Source organism: Myotis lucifugus, unplaced genomic scaffold (genome assembly GCF_000147115.1).
Source record: "Myotis lucifugus unplaced genomic scaffold, Myoluc2.0 scaffold_212, whole genome shotgun sequence".
Lineage (NCBI taxonomy): Eukaryota > Metazoa > Chordata > Mammalia > Chiroptera > Vespertilionidae > Myotis > Myotis lucifugus.
In genome coordinates, this window is record NW_005871260.1 from 1,960,227 (window position 1) to 1,967,496 (window position 7,270).

A 7,270-nucleotide genomic window follows, 5' to 3' on the forward strand; every position below is an offset into this window, starting at 1 on the left:
ATTGTGTATGTGTGTGTACAGATACACACACACATCTATGTGTATATATAGTTGCGCACGGGAATAGAAGCGCGCGCATAGTCCTGTTCCTATATGGGTGCGTGAGATAAAGTGTGTTTTACGTTTTACATATATAGACACACACATGCGGTTTTTGTCTCACACTCTAGCTATACTCACTCAAAAAGAGTCTCACACACACACAATAAAATGACTTTCGCTCTCTATATATATATATATATATACACACACACACACACACACACACACACATATATATATGTGTGTGTGTGTGTGTGTGTGTGTATATATATATATATATATTTGGAGTGGGCAAAAGTAGTTTTATTGTGTCAATGTGACATTCTTTTGAGTTAATAAAGCTACTGTAATAAGCATAACCTGCATGTCTTTTTCCACATGAACAACTGTAAACCTTCTTTAACCCACCCTTCTATATGGTACTTTTCTAGGCTTTCTATTCTATCCCATTCTATTCTATAAATACAGGTTTATGTGTTTGTATATCCTTACACAAATATGACATTATTTTAGTTAACTTATGTTTATGATAAACATTGATGTCTGGTAGCACAAGTCCCCAGGATTCTTCTTCAAAATTGGCTAAGCTTTTTTTCTTTCTAATGGATTTTAGTATCAGCCTGAGAAGTTCAATGCAAAGCACTGAATTTGTAGATTGAATTGGGGAAAATGACATCATTATAATATGCAATCTTTCTTATCATAAAAATCTTTTACTTTTCTATTTATTCAGATCTTCTTTAATGTCATTCAGTAGTGTTCTATTTTCTCCATAAATTATTACAGATATTTTATTACTTATTTTAAAATGCCTTACAGCTTTGTTGCTGTTATGAATTATATATTTTCCACTAATTTTCCAAACCATAATTACCAATTAAGAATGCTATTGTGGCAAATCAAAACAGCAATGAGGTACCATCTCACACCTGTCAGAATGGCTATCATCAACAAATCAACAAAGACAAGTGCTGGAGAGGATGCGGAGAAAAAGGAACACTCGTGCACTGTTGGTGGGAATGCAGACTGGTGCAGCCACTATGGAAGACAGTATGGAGTTCCCTCAAAAAGTTAAAAATGGAACTCCCATTTGACCCCGTGATCCCACTTCTAGGAATATATCCCAAGAAAACAGAAACACCAATCACAAAGGATATATGCACCCCTATGTTCATAGCAGCACAATTTACCATAGCAAAGATCTGGAAACACCCTAAGTGCCCATCAGCAGATGAATGGATTAGAAAACTGTGGTACATCTACACAATGGAATACTATGCTGCTGTAAAAAAGAAGGAATTCTTACCATTTGCAACAGCATGGATGGAACTGGAGAGCATTACGCTAAGTGAAATAAGCCAGTCAATGAAAGAAAAATACCACATGATCTCACTCATTTTTGGATAATAAAGACCATTATAAACTGATGAACAAAAATAGATACAGAGGCAGAGCAGCATTGAACAGACTGTCAAACTACAGTGGGAAGCCCGGGGAGGGTTGGGGGGAGGTGGGTAAGAGATCAACCGAAGGACTTGTATGCATGCATATAAGCATAACCAATGGACACAAGACACTGGGGGGTATGGGAGGCCAGGGAAAGGTCAAGGGGAGAAAAAAAGAAGGAGACATATATAATACTATTTGTAATACTTTAAGCAATAAAACAAAATTTAAAAAAAAAAAACCTATACAAATGTCAAAAAAAAAAAAAGAATGCTATTGTGTTTAGCAAACTTGCTAAATTCTTATTGGTTATAATAGATGGTCATCAGAGTCTCTATAGATAATCATATCCTTTACAAATAAGAAAAAGATTTTCTCTTCCTCTTCAATCTCTTATTTCTTTTCCTTGTCTTATTGCATTTGCTAGGACTGCCAATACCATGCTGAAGAGAAGTGCTGCCAAAGGCCTTTTAGTCTTGCTCATAATTTTAACAAGAATGCCTCCAAATTTTCATCACTAAACTATGGTAAAGTAAACCATTATTAAGCTTTTAAAATTTCCTTTCTATTGATAATTTTCTAAGAGTCTGTATTTACATGTGGGTGAGCGTGAGAATGGGCTTTGTATTTTATCAAATGTACTTTCACTACCGAGATGATCACATGGTGATCAAGATGACAGGGATAACAAGGAGACTTATTCTTGTAAATCCTTTTGTACCTGTTGAATGTATACTAGGATTTCCATTTCCAATAATAGCATGGGCTAAATAACTGGAACACTCTCCAGCTGAAAACAACTGAAAATATTAAAGTTTTGTAAAATATTTAAAGCATCACAGGAATGTTAGGAAGAAATTATTCAGCCAAAATCTTAGTGAAGATGGGAACCAGAAATGAATGGGACACTGAAAGCATTTGGCAAACCCAGCCACTCTCAACCTTGGCTGCCATGGCCTCAGGATATGTGAACACAAAAGCCCAAGGCCTGCTTGGGGGATCTAATAGGCTATTCAGATACCAAAGGACTGGTATAAGGATGAACCCTTGGTGGAAGGATAAATCACAGCTCCTGCCCCAACGAGGCAATAATAAAGAAGAGGAAGTCCCCTGATGAGCTGGAATGACAAGCTAATCCTCATGGGGATTCAGAGCACAGATTCACACAACCTGGATGATGCAAAAAAAAAAAAAAAGGCAAAAACTGGTAGTGTTCCCAGACATGCAGTCAAAGCAAAAATAAATCCCCACTGGAAGAACTCACCATCATCCAAGGCCTCAAAGGATGCTCACAAACAATTTCCTAAAGAAAATGAGCGGCTCACAGTCCTGCCAGAGACCAAGCACTAGAGCAAAATCCAGCAGAAATAATAGAAAGCAGAAGCAGAATTGCAAAGCATTTGATGTTAGAATTGTCAGACACATTACAAAATTAAAGTCAAGCTTGAAAATAAATCCAGATAATAAGAAATTATACAGGATGATCAAGCAGATTTTTTTAAAGAATTAAATGGAACCTAAAAAACTGACAATTATAATAATTGTAAGTAAAAACTAAATGAATGGTTTTTAACAACATATTAGGCATACCTGAAGAAAGAATTATAAATGGAGGATAGACCAGAAGAACTTGTCTTGAAAGAAGCACAAAGAGCCAAAGAGATGTAAAACATAAAAGAAAGGTTAAAACACATGGACGGTAAATTGAGAAAGTAACATGACTAATCAGAGTCCCAAAAGAAAAAAGAATGAGAATTAGACAATATTTGAAGAGATAATAAATGAGAGTTTTCCCAAGTGAATGAACCAAATTACAAATTAAAGAAATCCAATGAATTTTAAGAGGGATGAATTTTGAACTCTGTGAAAGTATTACATATTTGAAATTTTTTAATTTAAATTGTTTTTGAAAAATAAGCCAGTTTGGGAAGAATGGGGCAGGAGATAGTCTTTTAAAAAAGATTGCATATTGCGTGAGCAGCTCTGATTAAATTTATCTTTGTGAGTTAACTTGTACATCAGAAAATAAGCTGTAAATATAGAGGAAAAACAGATATCAATTTATTCATTTAATATTTCATTATATGAAAACTTCTTATCCAAATTTTCCCTATATCTATTGAAGCACAATTATGTAATAGTCTCATTTTTAAAAGAAAAGAGCATTGGTGCCCAACTGATGTAGCTCAGTTGGTTGGGTGGCATCTTGTGCACTGAAAGGTTGCCAGTTTGATTCCTGGTCAGGGCACATGCCTGGGTTGCAGGCTCGATCTCTGGTAGGGGGTTTACAGGAGGCAACCAATCAATGTTTCCCTCTCACATTGTTTCTCTCTCTCTCTCTCTCTCTCTCTCTCCTTTCCTCTCTCTCTAAAAGAAGTCAATTTAAAAAAAATTTTCAAGTATTGGCTAAGGAAACTAGTCCACTCAGAAATTTTTTAACCAGAATTTTGCTTCAATCACAGAAACCTTAATTGAATCAGGAACCTGAACTAAAGTGAACTCTGAATCAAAACCCAAAATGAAATATACTAATCTGCAGAAACACAAAGGGAACAAACACATATATGGTAATAGCTTTACAGAACCAAAAATCTCTTAGAAAATCATTTGCTTATTTCTGGGTATCTTTTCTTTCTGATAAGTTACATTTTTTTTCATTACTTTTAGAAAACAATTATCCAACAAGATAGTGTGTCCTTAAGAAGAACAAGTTGGATATTAAATAAAATGTCCATTCCACTCTCCTCTCCAGAAACCCCTATCCAACCCAGTCTGAACACAGGGTTCTCAGGCCTTAAAGGGAGCTCTGGAGAAGCTAGGAAAACACAGTGACAAAACCGAGAAGGAAGATGCAAGTCCCTGGCTCTTTTCTAAGGTGGAGAAAAACCTAAAAACTGGTAGAAAAGATATGAGAAAGCTCTCTCTCTCTCTCTCTCTCTCTCTCTCTAACTCTCTCTCCCCTTCTCATGATCTTTTCACCAATTACATCTCTCTTTTGTGTCCATTATCCCTTTGTCCTACCCGTCTTTTGCTTATTTCCATACTAGAGGTCCAATGCATGAAATTCATGCAAGAATAGGCCTTCCTTTCCCAGCTGCTGGCACCGGCTTCCCCCTGGCACCCAGGACCTGGGCTTCCCTCGAAGCCCCAGCTTTGTCCAGAAGGATGTCCAGAAGGACTTCTGGTCTAATTAGCATAATATGCTTTTATTATTCTAAATATTTGATTTCTACATCTTCTGCTGTTATCACTCCTTTTCATCTTCTCTCCCATCTCTTTTATCCCCTTTCCTTTCCCTTCTCTTCTTCTACTACCTTTTCTTTCTCTGGACCCTAGTATTTTAATTTCCAATCTTTCCCTTCCTTCATCTCTTCTTTTCAATTATCTGATCTCATTCTCCACCCAAAGCAGAGTATGTTTATAATCTTATGGAGCAGATTTGAAAGTATTTACTTATTTGCTTTATCCAACATGATGACGTACATTGTTCATAATCTGGGGGAGAAAATATTATTTATACACTTATCAGGCCTTTTTATTAAATGCTATTTTTATTTTTGCTCCATCATCACTGCCCCATAATTTGCAAAGCACTTTTTAGTGAGCATTAGTAATCAATTCAAAATTCATAACAGTGTTAGATTTCAAGAGGAAACTCTGATATTTCTCACGGTGATTAGATTGTTACCTCCTTGTATTTATTCCCCCATGTAACCCCTACCCACATTGTATAAGGATTTGTTTGTGTGACTAGTTGAACATGGTGGAAGTGATGGTCTGTGACTAAAATTAGGTTATAAAAAAATGAGCAACTTCCACGTGGCTTACTTGAATCTCTTGCTCTGGGGAAAATCAACCACCATATTGTAAAGACACTCAAACAGCCCTACGGAGAAGTGCACATCATGAAGACCAGAGTCTCCTGTCAACAACCAGCCCAGAGGGACCAGCCATGTGAGTGAGCCATCTTGGAAGCAGATCCTCCCGCGCCAGTCAGCCTTCGGTGACTACAACCTCATGAAACTCTCTCCAGCCAGAACATCTAACTAAGCTGCTCCCTAATTTCTCACAAAAACTGTAAGAGAGAAATGTTTATTATTGTCTTAAGCCACTAAGTTTTATGGTAATTTGTTTGTTATGCAGAAATAAGTAACTATTTCTGTACATTGTGGAGACAAAACCAAAACAATTTGTGCATAAACACCTGAAAACAGTTCTTCCTTTACCAGTAACAAATATGCATATGCCAATTTCAGAAAGGAGATTTTGAAATTTTTCTGGAACTTTCTTTTATGCACTCAGCTTAATTCAGCAATACTTCTGTAATTCTTCTCTTATGAGGGTGGAGAAAATAATATACATAGAATACAATTAATAACTTTTATATCTAACAATCCTAGTTAATTATAAAACAGGCCCCTATGATATCAGAAATTAGATTATCTGTGGAGAGCGGCTACAATGTTTGGACAGGTTCAAGCCTTGGACTAATGAGAGGGCACAGTCCACTCATGGCCACATGCAAATCCCAGCTTGGAGGGCAGAGCCCTCCCAGCACAGTTATAGCCAACAGCTATAGTTGTGAGCTTGAACCTATGGTCCGAACATGTGGCCCCACGTCCCTGAGTGATGTGGGCTTAATAGAGTTCAGGTGCATGTAATTGAGTAGATTCGAAACCCAGGAGAAGGTTGTAACTACACCCTTACTTTGCCTCATGGAATTTGGCTATAAAATAAAGAGACGGCTTACAGGCTGTGGCACTGTCTCTCTCCATCAGAGAGGGCAGTGTCCCACCCAGACCCAGCTTTCTTCTCTTGTCTGTCTTTTCTAATCCTTCACTGCTCCCACTCAGGTTCACCCTTGGCTGTGCTGGCGCGGCACAATTATCAACCAAAAAACCTAAAATATTAAGATATGAAATAGAAAAATAACTCTATACTCTCAAAACAATGCATTTTTATACTGAAATATCTTCTTTTAATTATCCATTATATGGAGCTAAAGAACATTCTTGGTGTTTGTTCTCATTTTGAAGACATTTCTACATTTCCTATTCATAATTATATTTTCAAAAAATTTAATCAAACTAATACTAAACCTTGCTAACCCTTATAAATGGGTATTATTATCTAGCTTCCACCACTGAATTTTTTTCTTAAATTAAAAAAAAATCTATACTTCTAATGATCCCCCCTTCTATTAGAATGTAATCGAATAATGTTATTAACCTAAAGCTAAAATTGAACACCAAAACGTTCCTCCATATGAAAAACTGAACTCAACTCTACTGTTATATCATTTAATTGAATCTCTAGATTTGCTTTGAGTGCAGAGAGGCTATATTTCTGAATTTTTTGCTAGCAAAGTATCCTGATAGGTATAATGTGATCATCATTTACACGATCCGAGATTAGAATGCCAATAAAAAGGAATTTGATCAACATACCAGACATGGAATCCGTTAATATCTTTCCTTTGTAATAATAGCCACACTAGGTTGGTAGTGGCCTGTGAGGATTTTGATGATCTCTACACATTAGATGCTGAGTGGAATTCATTAAATGATTCAACAAACATTTATTGAGCTCTGATTGGGTACCAGGCGTTTTCCTAGAGCTTGAGAAGCAGCAATGAACAAGGAGCATCAGTTCTCTGCTTTTATGGTCTGGTAGAGCAATAGCTGGCAGACAGACCAAAGCAGGTAAAATACAAACCAACAGAATCACTTCAGCTGGTAATAAGTGTTGTGGAGAGCATTCAAAGGGTGAAGAGCAGGGAAAA